The sequence below is a fragment of the Microcebus murinus genome, chromosome 4 (assembly GCF_040939455.1).
Source record: "Microcebus murinus isolate Inina chromosome 4, M.murinus_Inina_mat1.0, whole genome shotgun sequence".
Taxonomy (NCBI): Eukaryota; Metazoa; Chordata; class Mammalia; order Primates; family Cheirogaleidae; genus Microcebus; species Microcebus murinus.
In genome coordinates this window covers 69,519,570-69,536,217 of record NC_134107.1, presented here as the reverse complement: position 1 = coordinate 69,536,217, position 16,648 = coordinate 69,519,570, and the positions used below count along the sequence as shown (strand labels likewise).

General features: G+C 41.4%; 1 protein-coding gene across 14 annotated transcripts in view; it reads left to right on the top strand.

Moving 5' to 3' along the window:
- The window catches only part of SYTL2 (synaptotagmin like 2), a 105,394-nt gene that overhangs the window by 28,515 nt on the left and 60,231 nt on the right, over nucleotides 1-16,648 (top strand). The window lies entirely within an intron of this gene.

The window sequence follows — 16,648 nt, the reverse complement described above, 5'->3', positions numbered from 1 at the left end:
GTATATGCATATAGATTCTGTTCTATATTTTAGATAGTGCGTGTGCACGCATGAGTATGCATGTGTCTATACTGTTCCTCCTTGCTAAACTTAAATGTTATTAGGCATTTGTTCAAACCTAAGTCTTCACTGTTGGATGTCTACAGAAGGTGTTGCTGCCTTCTGATGATTTGCTCAAGATGCGAGAATGTCTGAAAAGATGCTGGATTCTGCTTTCTGACTTGGGAGTTCTGTTTTTCTTTGGTCATTGCATTTGCTCTGCAATTAGTACTGGGTACTGACGTAATGGAAGAGAAGTTTTATTCCTTTTGGTAGAATGTATCACTTTTGGCTTCAAGTCCAAACTCCAAAACCATTTCCTGGGTAACACCATCAAATAGTCCTTGCCTCTACCCTGTCCCTGCTGCTTGCAAGTTGCTTGGAAGATAGGGGCTCGGGAGAATTGTTTGATTTTATCATACTCTATGTTGTGTGATTTACACCTGTAAACTTTTTTTAAGCATGAAACAAAATTTATTGAGGAAGGACAAGATAGGTTTGCAGAGCAAGAGCAAGATACAGGTTTACAGCGCAAAAACAAAATGTTTGCCACAGAATGAGGAATGCCTATGTCGTAACAAAAGGACCTACACCTGTAAATTTTATCTCAGAACACTTGATGAAATAGGTACTGTTTGAACTGTTACCTGATGAAATAGAATTGGACTCAGAATTCTAGAGGGTTGACTAAAGTCTCACTCGTAAGAAGTAAGACCTGTAATCCTGCTAATAATAAACCTTAGGATTCCTATCATGTAAGTTTTATGAAAAACAGGTCTGTGGTTTAACTGACAGGTTTAACTTTCACTCTTCTTTGTGTCTGAAGGCTCTTTTCTTAAGGATCTCCACCTGATTCCACAGTCTCCCAATTCCTGTTTTGGGTTTTTTTGTTTTTTGTTTTTTTTTCTGGCTTAAATGTCATTCTGTTTAGTATATAGAGCCTGGGCCTGTTTCGAGAAGCCCTTCCATAATTTTGATGCTCTTTCATCACCTTGAAGTCTTTCCCAGCATTCACCTCCTCTCCCTTCATCCCTCAGAAGCAGGTCCAGGTTGCTCATTAATTACACTCTTGAGCCTTTTTTTTTTAGCAATGAATGCAGTCTGGGAAGGCAGGTTTGCTGTACAAGCATGTGATTAGTCACATTCACAGAGAGGAATACTTGACTAGAAGGCCAGTTAGCTCAGATAGTTTCAGTAATGGCAAAGAATGACAAGGTCAGGGATTTAACCTTAGCTCAGTGGTAGAGATCACATATCCTTAACTCCATGTGAGCTCTCTCACTGCTACCCACTGTAAGTGCCAAGGGAAAAGGAAGGCTGGGGGCCACCCATCCCTCTGCTCCTGGGAGAAATAATCGGAGCACACACATGCTGATTACTGACGGTGGATAAAGAATGTCCATTTCTTAAATGAAAGACAATGCACTTTTGTGTATGTACAAATATAGACATCCTTTTGTTTTTCTGTACTCCACCCTCTTCAAAGTAGTACTATACTGTCTTCTGCATTGAATTCATGCCATGTGATTTGTTTAACACTTGCCCCCATCCAGAGCTCAGCTCATGTCTCACTTCTTCCTAGTTTTTGCCCTGATCTCTTCACTTCCTCTCTCATTACACAGCTGACACTTAAATATACCCCATTGTCTTAATCCATTTTTTGTTACTATAAGGGATTCCTGAGGCTGGGTAACTTATAGAGAAAAAAGGTGTGTTTGGCTCATGATTCTGATGACTGGAATGTTCAAGATTGGGCATCTGCATTCGGTGGGGGCCTCAGGCTGCTTCCATTCCTGGTGAGGGGCAGATGCGGAGCTGGCTGTGCAGAGATCACATGGCAGGAGAGGAAGCAAGGGTGGAGGTGTCTGGCTCTTTTTAACAACCAGCTCTAGAGGTAACAGAGTGAGAACTCCCTCCCTGAGTGAAGGAATCAATCTATTCATGAGGGATCTACCCTTATGACCCAAACACCTCCCATTAGACTCCACCTCCAACACTGGGGATCAAAGTTCAACATGAGCTTTGAAGGGGACAAACATCCAAACCATAGCAGCCACTGTCTTTAGTGCTTTTCCTTCTTTGCAAATATGTCCTCTTCCCAGCTCTGTTACTTAACACCTGTGTGACCTTGGATAAGCCACTTGACCTTGCTGAACCTAAGTTTTAATATCTATAAAGGGGGATTATGATGATACTTATTCCTACCTGCTCTGCCTACCTACCTCATAAGGTTGTTGTGAAGAGTACAGTGCAAACCCTTAATGTTGTACAAATGGAAGCTCTTGTTGCTGTGAGTCAAAAATTTTCTTAACAGGAACCGGGTCTTACTAAATAGTTATATCCATTGTGCCCAGCCTATTCCCAAACAGAGGATACTCTTAGGAAGGAAGGAAGGACAGAAAGAATGCAACGAAGACTTTTATCTGTTTTAATGTCCTATTTTCCTAATTATCCTCCTTCACTGTGCCTATATCCTATGAAAAATACTTAGTTTCTAAAAAGGCATTTTGCAGTGGGCAGCAGGGTGACATTTTTCTCTGATAGTCTGCCTCTACATCTTTTTCCCTCAGTTAGTTTGGTGTTGGTATTGGCATTCATTTTGCCATTTGAGTTTATGCCCAGGAGGAAAAAAGCAATTGTAAGGTACCTGACAGATCAGAGTCCAAATGCCTCATTTTATAGGCAAGGTCACCCAGAAAGGTGAGTGAAACCAAGGGTTTCAGTCATTGGCAGTGGCAGAGCAAGGACCAAAACCCAGATCTTCAGCTGCTCCTCTAGGCAGGGCACAGGCTGACCCTGACTAGTGAAGTGTCAAAGATCATTTGTGCTTGACTTTAGAGGTGCTTTAAAGTTTGACTGATACCATAAAGCTCTTTCCCAGATCAGTGCAAGAATTTTTGTTGTTCATGCGATTTAGGAAAAATAGATTAGCTGATGCTGCAAGATCATTCTTCCTGCTTGCTTCTCCTCATGTTAAGCATTTATTTATGTATGCTGCTAAATTGGGATCACATAAAGAGTAAAAATCCGTTTGTAGCTGGTCGCATTACACATCAAGTTTAACAACATTCTGTCTTGCAAAGCTCAGTATTTTGGGTGTGAGGGGTTTGTGGGAGCCCCCAGCTCCTCTTTGCATCTTAGGGTTCCTTCGCAGGGCGCTGTGTACTTGGTCCTTTCTTCCACTTTTTTTTGCTGCCCTTTCTAGCGTGTGGGACAGAACTGTAAGCTAGGTAGACCTGGGTTCAAATTCTGATTCTGTTGCTTAGAAACAATATGGGTTTAGGCAAGTCTCTTGACCTCCATGAACCTCAGTTTCCTCCACTATAAATTGCAGATGGTAGTGCCTACTTTGCTGGTTTGCCTTATGGTGTAGAGTTAACGTGTGTAAAGATGGAAAAAGGTATTGAAGGAAGATTAAATGTCTGTTTCTTCTCCAACTCTTTGAACAAGTTGAAGTACTACCAATTGCATTAATTTAGTTTTTTATCTTCTATAATACATGTATATATCTTTTAATGTTATTAGTAGTTAATAAGGCACTCTGATTTTCTGTACAAGATCACATACATTTTTTTACCCATAAACTCAACCAAATGGTATCTTTCTTGCTGCTTTTCATCTGATTTCCCAGGGCTTGGTCGAGAATTTTCAGAAAGCTTAGTGTATAATTTGTCCCTTTTGGAGATTTTCCTTTCTATTGGTAAAAGAACAAAAACCACCAAGTTGGACATCATTTCTAACTTTGAATTGCCATTTTAAGAACTGTGGTTCAGTTGGTTTAAAGAGATATTTCTCACAGACAAATGTATATTTTTCATCTCTGCAAAGATTATGTCACAAATCTGAACAGCTATATATTTGCCTAATAAGGCAAAGACTTGGAGATAATTTGCTTTTTTTACTTTTTGAATGGGGAAAACATTTCTTGAAATAAATAAATTTCTGGTCCTTTTGAATAACACTATAAAATGAATGTGGTGCTTTGGTGGAATTTGGTATGATATCACCAAACATTGAATGGCAGGCACAGGTCTAGTGCTGGTAGTACAGAGGAGATAGACATGGTATCTCTACCCTTAAGGAGAGCTCAGCTGGTAAAGGAGACAGATAGGTAAACAGACAATTGCTATATAATGCAGTGTCCTGTGAGACCGAAGAGGAGACTCTAACCTCACTTGTGAGAAAGGGGCTAGACTCATCTTCCCAAAGAAGATGACAACTGGACTATGTCTCAAAAGATGGCTAGGAGGTTAAGCAACTGGGGAAGGGTCTAGCAGATGGAGGGAGCTGCTTGTCCCAAAGGCACAGAGTTATGAGAGGTGAGTTTAAGAACTCCAAGGTACTGCGTAGGGTGAAATGGAGAGGAATTCAGGGTGCAGATCTGGAGGGGCTAATATAACACTGAGGGGTTTGAATTTTATCCTGAAGGCAATGAGAGGCCATTGCCTATACCTCCCAGGCAGTCTTAGCCTGGGAGAAGACTTAAGTGCTCAGCCAAGGATTTTATGTGGAAACTGAGGCCAAGGAAGGGGAGATGAGCTACTCATGGCCACACAGAGAATTAGTGGCCGATACCCCATGTCTTTATACAGTGGAGGGAAGGGTGGGGAGGGGAGAGATCCTTCGCAAGGAAGTTTCAGCGTTGACCTTGTGAAGGCAGATTCTCATAGGAACATTTGGCCAAGGATTTATCATGGGGACTGCATGGTTTGGGCTAATTGACCCCTGCATGCCTTTTTGCATATTATTTCCTTTAAAGGAAAGGCCATCACTAGTTAGAAATGCTTTTTGGCTATTTTTAGGCCGTGTGGTAGGGGGAATTAGTGGAATTCCTAAGGTTAGCTCCAGCTGTTTTTCTCCAAATGACCAGCTGAATGTTTTATGAAATTTACTCATTAGGGCTTTTATCTTTCTGTGAGGCATTGTACTGAGTCTGGAGTCAGGCTGGCTTGGGAAGAAATAAGGGTACTGGGGCTGGGATGGTTGCTGCTTGTTTTGATATTTAATATTAATGTTAAATGCAGTTGATGTTTAATATTAATGTTAAATGCAGATATGGTTGGTCATTCTCCTGCCTTCTCAGACATAGTGAAGGTCCTTCTGGAGTATGACAACTACCTTGAAGAATGATTAGATTTTGAAGGTTCAGGGACTTCCTATATGTAAAGAGTCTAGCGTGATACCTGGGCAGAGGTGATGCCGACTAATTACTTGGTAGTTACACACCATGTAATAGCACCTTTAACTCAGGAATATCACCTCCTAGGACTTTATACATATCAAGTCAGAAATTCCTTAAGACTCCTTCAAGGGGAGCATGGCTGTGGTTATTTGGCATCTAGAAGTAGAACACTATTCCCTGTTGTATCTCAGGGACTATATGGAGGCAGGTGAAGTGAAAGCGTTCTTCGTTTCTTTTGAAGTGCCCTGTGAATGCTTCCTCTTATCCAAACTTCTGAGTGTCTGCTTGGAGATAACGCTGTGTTACAAGGTGAATGGATAAATATTATCATTTAATGTTTTACACTTTACACAATGTCTTTCTATACATGGTCTCATGGGTTCCTTGTAGTGACTCAGCAAGGGGGTAGGCAGTGGTTAGTTCCAATTTTAGAGATGAGCAAACTGACTCCTAGGTAAGTGCTCTGGTCACTGAATGAGTAAGTGGGTGACCAGATTTCAAACCAGATCTTGTGACTTTCAATCTTATGTTCTTTCCCTTTCCTGGAACCGGCAACTAGATGGAGAAGAAAAAAGGTCGTTTCTCCTATAGCATAAAAGTGGTTTAAAGAATGCCTTTAAAGGAAGCTAATTCTGTTGCCTACACAACTGAGGAATGAAGGAGAATCCATATAGCATAGAATAAAAGTGACCTTTGTCCTCTCAGCTCTGTAATAATAGTTGTCTGAGCCAGAACTCATTGACATGAAAATAACAATGTATAACTTATGCTAATGAAAATAATACTCGTTTGTTACTTTATTACTGTGGGTTAGGATAAATCCTGTAGTAGTTTAGAGGCATTAACCAAAGAGAGTGAGTCTTGTAAAGTTTCCATCTTAAGAATTCTGTCTAGCACTGATGATCAGAGAGAGATCCAGTGTGCTTCTCCCCTGATCTCTGAGATGTCTAAATATGAGCCATCCTTAGTCTATACAGGGTAGGAAGCCTAAAGAGATGCTCCCAACACTTCAGTAACTTATTTAAAAGGGTTTTTTTTCCAGAGTGAGGTAGCTCATGCCTGTAATCCTAGCACTCTGGGAGGCCAAGGTGGGAGGATTGCTTGAAGTCAGGAGTCTGAGACCAGCCTGAACAAAAGTGAGACCTTGTCTGTACTAAAAACAGAAAAAATTAGCTGGGTGTGGTGGCATGTGCCTGTGGTCCCAGCTACTCGAGAGGCTGAGACAGGAGGATCACTTAAGCCCAGAAGTTTGAGGTTACTGTGAGCTAGGCTGATGCCACAGCACTCTACCCAGGATGACAGAATGAGACTCTGTCTCAAAACAAAAAAGAAAGAAAGAAAAGTGTGTTTTTCCACTACTCTGTTTAAAGTACTATATGGCTAAAAAATAAAGTGGACATTTCATTTTTCTTTAAGGGAAATCCTTCTTTTAAAGAGTCTAGAAGTGGGAATTTAATGTATATATAAGTTATAGTAATATTAATGTATTAATTATTGAATAATTACTGTGTTGGGCACCTATATATATCGTGTTTCCCCCAAAATAAGACCTACCCATAAAATAAGCCCTAGCAGGATTTCTAAGCATTTGCGCAATATAAGCCCTACCCTGAAAATAAGACCTAGTGATGGGCGTGGCTACGCAGCGTATCTGCACAACCCATGCATTTCATGGCGGAGCGGTAAAGAAGACAAGCAGCCCTTCTCATCTGCCCCATGGGAGCTCTATTGCTCCACACAAGAGATTGGGGCCAATGGTTCTAAAGGAAATAGAGTCACAAGAAATTCAGGGTGGAATTTGGGGTTTGGAGAGTTATGATGATGTTCCAGAAGATGACTTAACTATATTTGAATAAATGTAGATTGTTGTACTCTACTTAAAAAAAATACCACATCCCCTGAAAATAAGCCCTAGGGTGTCTTCTTGAGGAAAAATAAATATAAGACCCTGTCTTATTTTTGGGGAAACACGGTAAGCTTTCATCTTCTCTATAACCTAGTAAGATATGTATGGTGCTCATTTTACAGATGAGAAGCCTGAGGCTCAGAAAAGTTAAGTCGCTTATACAAGGGTCACATTGTATCCAGGTCTATGTGACTCTAGAGACTGGGCTCTTTCCTACTTCACGTGAGAGATGTACAGATAAGTGTTATGAGAGCTCAGTGAAAGAGATAATATTGCCAGCTTGTGGTAGGAGAGGCCTCTGCAGTGGGGGTGGGAGTGTGTGTGCTTGTAGAAACTAAGAATTTGGCTTCTTCTTAAAATGGCATCAGAGGTTCAAGGATAGACAGGAGACAGTCTAGTGAGGTAAATAGGAGAGTCAGCAGCAATAATATGCCAATTTGAAGAAGGTATGGAAAGGTGATTGAGTTAGTTAAATGTTGGAGATTTATTGTCAACAGGTATTTATGGAGCACTTACTATGCCCTAGACTGTTTTACTTAACCAGCCTAATGTCATCTTCATAGTAACCCTGTAAGGTAGATTTGCTGCCCACATGATACAGATGAGGAAACAAACCAGAGCTCTTAGGGGAACTGCCAAAAAGCTAATAAAAGATGAATCCCCTTTCAATTATCTTTTGACTCCAAAACCAGTGTGTTCCACTACATCGTAGCAACCTCATATGTCAGAAGCATAGAAAATGGTTGTGGTAGACATTACTCACCTGTATCGGGTTCAAAATCAGTGTCTCTTTAGAGGATAGAGAGGATCAAGGAAAATTTTGCACATAGTAGGAGCTCAATGTATCTTTGGGGCAATTGATGGCCTGCCAGAGGGATTTTAGCAGGTCTAGGATTAGGGTGAGGCAGGTGAGGTGCCTAGGGCACAAAATCTTTGCAAACAAAGTCATGCAAGTGCTGATGCTGTACTTGTGGCACCCTCAGAGTGAGTATCTCCTTCAATTGTGTGCCCCAGGTGCCTCACTCTTAAGGAGGCACCCCTTTTCAGGGTGCTGAGCTCACATGACCTTGCCTCCTTATATTTTGTGCTCTGGGTACATTGCTTGCTTCATCCTTAGATCCTGGAATTGAGCAGGGGCCAGAAAGGGGGAAAAGAAAAGTGAGTTCAATATTCTTAATTCTGGCTGCACATTATAATCACTGAGTACCTTTTAAAAAACATCCTAGGTGGGGGTCTCACCCCATACCAGTTAAATCAGAATCACTGGGGAGAAGGGAGGATGAAGAGACCTGGGCATTGATATTTTTTTAAAAAAAGCTTTTCAGGTAATGCTAGTGTACAGCCAGTTTGGGGAACCCCCAAGTTAGTACATTAGAGAGAGTCGCTCACTCCCACGCTGGGTAGGAATGTACACAGTTGTACCAAAAGTGAAGTTTTCTGTAGTCCTTTTAAATTCTGAGATGGTGACGGCTACAGTTCAGTTAACTTTACAATTCTGGATTTAATTCCAGCCTAGTTAATGAATCAGCTTGTTCCTCCACTCTATTCCTTTGAATTTGAAACCTAGAAAATAATTAAATGTAGAGTTCATCAGCAATTCCCACCGTTACCAGTGTGCTGTGAAATGTAGCCCAAAATATTTATCAGCCCACTCACCAATCCTTATTATATTGGAATTGTATGTGTCCTGGAAGGTAAGGGAGATCTCCCCTGGGTGTCCTACCTCTAACATTAGGCAGTTGTGTGAACTTAAGCAATTGGTCTAATCCTTCTTTGTCTCCAATTCCTCAGCCACACAAAGAACTAGTTATGACTCTATGATTCGACTGTTATTTCTTGTGTTTGCCCTTGTCACAGCTGAAAAACAATTGATATACAAATGAACATGCTTAACTTTGACTAAATGCTGTGCTCTTTAGCCAGTCATCAGCCATTTCTGACCTATTGGGAATCCTTTATAACTGTGATTCCCAAAGCTGGCCAAATATCCACATCATGTGGGAACATTTTAGAAAATGCAGATTACTGGACGTCAGCCCTGAAGACTTTGGTTCAGTAGATCTTGAGCAATGTCTGGGAATCTGCTGCTGATCAGCCAGATTTGAATACTGCTGTTTTACTGAAGCAATCCTGAGAGTAATTGAAGTGTTAGCACTGCCAATTAAGATGTCACTATAGAGTATACAGTTGTCAGAGATCATATTTCTTCAAGGAAGCCTTCCCTGGTGCCCCTGAGACTACATTTACTCCACCCTCAGTTAAAAGTTTTAAAGCCCTCTGCTCTTCTGCTTGGTAGGACTTCTTGGGTTTGTTCCACGTCTGTCCTCCTCTGCAGAATGTGAACTCTCTGAGGGCAGGGCCTGCATACACTATCAGAATTTGGGGGGCATACAACCTCCCCTCTTCTAGAAATGAGATCTGGGCCTGTAGTGGATGCTGCCATTCCAAGGAGAGAGAAAGTTTTCCTCTGGCATTTTGAACTTAGGTAAAGCTCCTAATGCTTCCCAAGCTATATAATCAATAAGAGCCCAAGAATGTGGTGCTTTTTCTAGCAGCTCCATGCAATGTCAGATGAGCCCTGTCCTACTGTATCTTAAAAGCTTCCTTCTTGATAATGTTGCCAAAGTTGTCATCCCTTTTATAAACTGCTATCTCTTTTCTAGCTGAATTTCTCTTTTCTAGTTGAATTTTTAGCCCAGATGTGAAGTTTTAAATGAACTTCCATCTGCCCCTTTCTTTTTCCACTGTTTTTGTCTCTTGGAATCCTGATATATTAAGAAAATATAGATTAAAATGTTGGTTCTAGCACATTTATCAAGACTGAAAGACATGAAAAATTCAGGTTCAAATTTCTTCCCTTGATACTTCAGGCTTCCTGGGGTCAGACCCTAGTCACTTTCCCCATTTATAACCCTGCACTCCAGTTACCAGTCTTTCTTTGAACATCTTATGATTTCACAGCCCAGTGCTCTTGCCCACCTCCTTCTTTAACTCGGCCTTCAAGGCTCACCTCATTTTATCTCTGTCGAATCCCTGCAGCCTACCTGACACTTGGTTTGTGTCTCCTTTATTACCAGTTGACATAGTACTTGTATGAGGGTTAGTTGTATGTGATGCTGTCTCCTCACATGGCCCATTATCTTGCCCTTGGCTGGGGCTTGGTCGAAATGTTTGATTTTTATGAGTACTGTAAGTTTAAACTTGAGGTCAAGGAATTGTGGAAGATGAACTTTTCCAGAAGTCCAGAGACATTATCATTGGGTTTGAATATGAGATTAAGGGGTAGGGGGAATTGTCACATATAAGTGGTCTTTCATCCCCTCATCCCCCTTCATTCTTAGTTTGAGACCACAAAGCCAGTTTCTAAAAGATATAAGCTCTCTGCTATGTCGGCCTTGACCTGCAGGAAATGAATAAAGCAGAAAAATGGCTTTGACCTTTACAATAATCCTCACAAAAATGAAGGCTTTGTATCTTGAGGTATCTGTCGATTTTGAATTTTCAGTTGTTCCTTTATAAAAAATAAAACAGAAACGTATTATGGGATAACTAACTTATTCTATCTATATCCTTTAATTTGTTCACTTCTTCATAGGTTCATTTAATATTTTTGGAAGGGGTTATCTTGAGCCAGTCACAAGACAATTAATTATTTCCTTTCAAGAAGCCCAATTTAGGCAACACATTAGGTGAAGCAATTTACATGTTGTTGTTTTTTTTAATTGAGTGCTAAAAGTACTGACCACACAGAAACAAGAAAATATTCATGTAGCATTGTTTCCCAACACTGCATGGGCAAAGTTTCCTTTTCATATAAATACATTTCTATGTATGCATATAATAAAACATTATGATTGTATTTAAATTTATCAAGTAGGGTATTTTAGTAATAGTTTCTGGTTCCAAGTATCTATACCATTCTAAGCTAGTGGGCATGTATAAACACCTGCATGTTGACACAGGTACCTTTTTCCCTCTATCCCATGCTTGTCCTGTTTTCCATGACTATTCATAAAAGAAACCCAAAGGGCATCCTAGTTTTCTAATTCCTAACACTTTGTGCAGAGAAGAGCATGCCATGCTTTAAGGACCAATGTATGTTGCCCATGGGAAATGACAATAAAGAAAGTGGAATTTACAGAGGGAAGAACAGCAAGGTGAAAAGAGAACTGGGCTTGGAATCAAGGAACCTGGGTTCTAGTCTCATTTTTGCTCCTACCCAGCTGTGTGGTCTCTCTGAAAAGTCAAGGGAGAGGTGATACAGTGAAAGATAACAAATAGTGGCTTTAGAATCTTAAGCCTTGGGTTCAAATCATGTTCTGGTTGAGTGACCTTAGGCAAGTTATTTAACTTCTTGAGTCCCAATGTTCTCAACTACATGATGTGGAGAATACCTACCTTCCTGGTGGTCAGAGTGATTAAGTTCATATGCATGAAGCACTTAGCACCACCTGCTCATTTTTCAGTCCAGAGAAAAATGACCAAGATCATGAGAGGCTTAGAAAACATCATGTGAACAGTTGAGGGAAGGAGGAAGTTTATCTTCCCCTCAACAAAGAAGCCTCAGGGAAAGCATGAGATCTGTCTTCCTTGTAAGTTGTTATGTGAAAGGGAGAGTAAATTAAACGTGATTCCGAAGGGCAGGGTGAAATGGAGCCAACAGGGGCAAGTCTAGCCGTAGTGCAAAGTCGAGCCTGAGAAGTGGAGTGGCATGGTGGAGCAGTTAGCTGTTTTGGGCATGTGCACCCCGGAAGTGTGGTCTGATGACCCCCAGTCTGTATACTGGGGGGAGATCTTTCTGCTGGGAGGGAGGCAAATAAAGGTTCTCTGATTGTCACACTCACCTTGCTCCATCCTTGACTTCTGAAACATCTGTGGATCATTCCATTTATCCTCCAATGCTGCTGTGATCTAGAGTGTCTACAAAGCATTTAGTTTTATGCATGATGGTTTTTGTAAGCATTACCATTGGGGATGGGCCTTTTTATCAACCAGGGCTTTTGTTGTCCAGCATCATTCTCCCCAACTCAAGCATATTTGTTACAGCTGGCCTTCTGCTGCCCAGATTTTTCTTTCAAACCTTCATTCTTGATGTCTTGGGACTGTCGGAACAATTTGCTTCTCTTCTGAAATCCTCATCATGTGAGAGTCACTACTTATGTAAGTTTTGTCTCCACCTTGGGGACAGTAGGCTTTAGCAAAGCAATAGTTGTTTGGGAAAGGAGAAGATGCTCTCTGGGCCCCTCTTTGCAGTAGAGCCTGCTGGGAAAGAAATTCTGTTGTTAACTAGGCTTTGACCTGGGTTTGGTCAGGCAAGATGATTGGGAAGAGGGCTATGTGCCCAGTTCTTTTTGCTGCCATCAAAAGCAAGCACCAATGGTTTTGGGACTTGGTTTCTCTCTCCAGCTTAACTTTTGGACAACTGACAAGAAAAAGAGTATTGGCATTTGTAGACGTGGCATGGCAGGGCCAACACATGGAAAATATGAATTAAGCACACACTACATTTGGAGCCCTTAAATTTCCCTTTTGTGCTGCACACTTACTACTGCTCATTATCCTTATTTGTTCTCTACAGCGTCCTCCATTCTCACAAGAGCCTCACAATCGTCTTCATAAGGAAGAGAATATATTCATTCGTCATACACATGACATAACAGAGACTTAGAGAAGTCACGTGACTTATTCAAACCTTATTGAAGGTGATGTGAAAGACCTGGAGCTGGAAGCCAAGGAGAGATATGGACCTGGTTTTTCAATTATGGGTCCTACAGCCAGGTTCATGTTTAGGGGGAAGTGGAAACACAATCCCCTTCCACCTCTGTTTGTTTATTTATTTATGTATTTCCATGAGTCCTTGAGTGCTTAGTACGTGCAAGGCACAGTGGCAGGTGCTGGGAATACAAAGCACTCAGAGAGCCAGGCCTTTCCCATAAACTGGTTGGGGACACACATGAGTAAATAGGGATTTGAGACAGTGGTGAGTACTGAGACTGAGGAAGTCAGGTGCTAATGGAGCACGCAGGAGGAGTACCTGGCCTGGCCTGGAGGTGTTAGGGGAGACTTTTATGCAGTAAGTGACATAAAATTTGAGATCTAAGAGGTATTAACCTGGGAAAGGGTGTTCCAGGAGGAAGGGGAGGGAGCAGCATATGCAAAAGCCTAAAGGCAGAAAGTACTAGAAAAGTTCAGAATGGCTGGAACCTAACAAAAAGAGCTTGGACAGGAAAGCAGGTCCTAGTTCATGGAGAGTCCTACAGGTCATGTTAAGAATTTTGACCTTTAGCCAATGGTGGTGGTGGGGGCGAGAGTTGGTGAAGGGTTTTGCACCTAGGAATGTGGCTTGGTCAGATGGGAGTTTTAAAGAAATCACCTGCAGCATGTGGAGGATGGGGGTGGGGGCTGAACCCAGGGTGAACTTTTTGCTCCAGGAATGGCTCCTTTTGTGAACACATCTACTGAATTCATCTATTGAATTCCTGTGAGTTATGGGTATATTCTCTCCTACCCTCCCTTTTGGAGATTATTATTAAGCTCTGGTCAGAATATAAGACTCGGTGGGACAAAATTCCTTCCTCACAGTTTATGCTTAAGCAGAGAATGAGGGTTCACAGGCAGACAGAAGAGTTTTGTTCTGCCTCACTGGTTTGAGGAAGCTGTATGGTAGGGAAAATTAAATAAGATGTCAACATCGGGTTGGCTTATTCTGGCTGATGGCAAATGCCAGTCCTGCCACACATAAGTTTGGTGGGGAACAGCTGCCTGAGCCTCACTCTCATTTGAAAAACACAGATAATAAAACCTACCTTAGAGTGTCTTTGTGAAGTTTCTATTAATATGTATGAGATGATGTAGTCAAGTCCAGGCATGTAGGAGGTACCCAGTGTCTATTCCTTTTTCTTTTTGTCTGTCCTTCCTTAACACTGGTCCATCTCAGAGAAGAAGCCAGAAATCTTACAGTCTTTACAAAGCCAACACAGTCTGGCCCATTTCCTCTCTGACCTCCTCTCTTCCTGTTTCCCTGGGGCACTCTGGTGTACCAGCACTGACCTCTTTGTTGTTCTTGAATATGTCAGACAACTCCCACCTCAGGACCTTGCATATCTACATGGCTTGTTTCCTCATCTCTGTCACTTTTGGGTTCAGATATCACCTTCTTAATGAGACCTACCCTAACCACTGTCCTTAAAACTCCAACTTCTCCCACGTTATTCTCCTCCTCCCTCCCCAGCTTTGTTTTCTTTCATGGCTCTTGTCACCCCCTAACATGTTATATAATTTAATCATTTAGTATTTAAAAATGTATTTTATTTTTATTTTTTATTATTTAGTTTGATCATTATCTTCTCCCACTGGTATGACAGCTCCACAAAGACAGGTGGTTTCTCTTATTCATTGCTGCATCTCCAGTGCTTAGAATAGTGCTAGGCTCTCAATCAATCTTGTCAAATGAATGAATGAAATGCTCAATGAGCTCCCATGCTAGACGTCATCCGGAATATTGGGAGTTGGACGAGCACCTATACTACAGAGTCTTGGTGCCCTCTGAGGGTTCTCCTTCAAGCTGGTTGGGTACTCTTGGCTACTTAATTAGAAGGAAAGGCTTCCAGCCCTTCATTCTTTTGTCTGTGAAATGAGAACGTTGCCCTCTGCCCAACAGCCTATTTTTAGGGAGAACTTTTAACCCTTAGAAGCTTTTGCACAGAAGCACTGGTTAGCTTTGTAGTTCTACTTGAAGGTGTGAAAACCAACATTTCCCCCTTTAGCAACCCTGCCAGTTACCACTGATGGACAGCTTAAGTTGTTTTCTTCCTGTCCCTCACTCCTTGAACTCAAAAACAATCTCCGATTGAACCAGATGGCAGTGCAAGTCCTCATTGGGAACACGGGTCCCAGAATGTGGTTTAAATCCATTTTTCTGCCAGTCTCTGAGATCTAAGGAAGTTACAATTCATAAAAGAAAGGGAAGAATGGAGATAGGCATCTCCTGGTGATGCTGTATATTTGCATTAGGTCCATTCATTCATTTACTCATTTATTCACATTCAAAGACTCACAGTCAAGTCGAAGAGACTGACAGCAGACAATTACAGCAGCAGAGGTGTGTTATAGAGGAGAACGCTTTAGTATCAGCCAAGTTCCTGCTGCAGAAGTGTTGTATAACAACCCTCAAACCTCAGTGGTCCCAACAACCAAATATTTTATTTCTTGCTTTCTTATCTATAGGTCAGCTGGGGTGCCCTGCTTCAGGTGGGTCAAGCTCAGGTCTGTCCTTATATCTCTCTTTCTGGGATCCACATTGCAGAGACAGTGGATAACTGGGACCAGCTCTTGTCATGGCACATGGCAGGAGCACGAGAGGCAATGTCAAACCACACAAGAACGTTTACAGCCTATGCTTGCATCATGTTTGCTAACATTTCATTGGCCAAAGCAAGTCACAGGCCAACCCCAGCATCAGGAGGGCAGGGACGAATACTCTGCTTACTCCAGGGGGAACATCGAAGTATGGGTCTGTTACAGGGAGGAAGTAAAGAATTAGGAAAAATTGTAGCATTAACTCTGGCCAGGAAAGTTAGGGAAAGCTTCATGTAGGTGGTGACTTTGATCTGTATTGAAGGACGAGGAGTTTTTAGGATAAATAAGCAGTAATATATCCACATTTAAAAAAGATAATGAAATAACATCTTAGTATTTATTTGAGTAGTCACTATGAGCAATATGCAAACAGCTACAGGAAATTAAAACAGAGTTCACCAGTTACCTGTTAAGTCCAAACTTCATGGGAGACTTCAGAAAGAGACATAACACAAAAAAGAAATATATAAGTAAGTATGGTCTTATTCAGCTGGGTGGGACAAAAGTGTGAACCCTGAAAGGAAGTTAGAATATATTTTTAGTAGTTATTTTTTGTACAGGATGCAAGAAATGTGCTGTTGTTTTACATTCACTATTTCACTTAATCCTTACAACCTATGAGGGGCATCCTAATGTCAAATAAGTACAAATGAGAAAACTGAGCCTCAGAGTGGCAGGAAGCTTGCCCGATGGCTTACAGCCAGCAAGTGGCAGACAGAACACTTCTGAGTAGTTTCATTTTGCAAGGAAATTTATTCATAAAATTTCCTCACTAGTGTACACACTCTATTTTATTCTTAAATGGGGCTGCTTTAAAATTTACCAAACACATGGCTTTTAATGTCTACTGTATGTGCAGGACCACGCTTATTAAAAGTGCCCCAACCATGAGTAGATAATCTCTGAAGTCCCGTCCTGGCATTCTTCAGGTCTCACCCCCTTCCTATTATATACGTGTTGAAAATGCCTCAAAGAAAATAGGATTCTTGCCCATGGTGCTACTCAAAAATGCTTGCTTTGGATGGTGGAGTGTTTTGAAATTCTGCTTTTTCCTTTCCCCCAGTTTATATACACATACAAGTAAGTGCTCTTTCCCCTCAGAAATGAAGGGAGACAGGCTTGGTAGGTTCCTCCAGACCCAGCAAAAGTGAGCAGTGGGACTG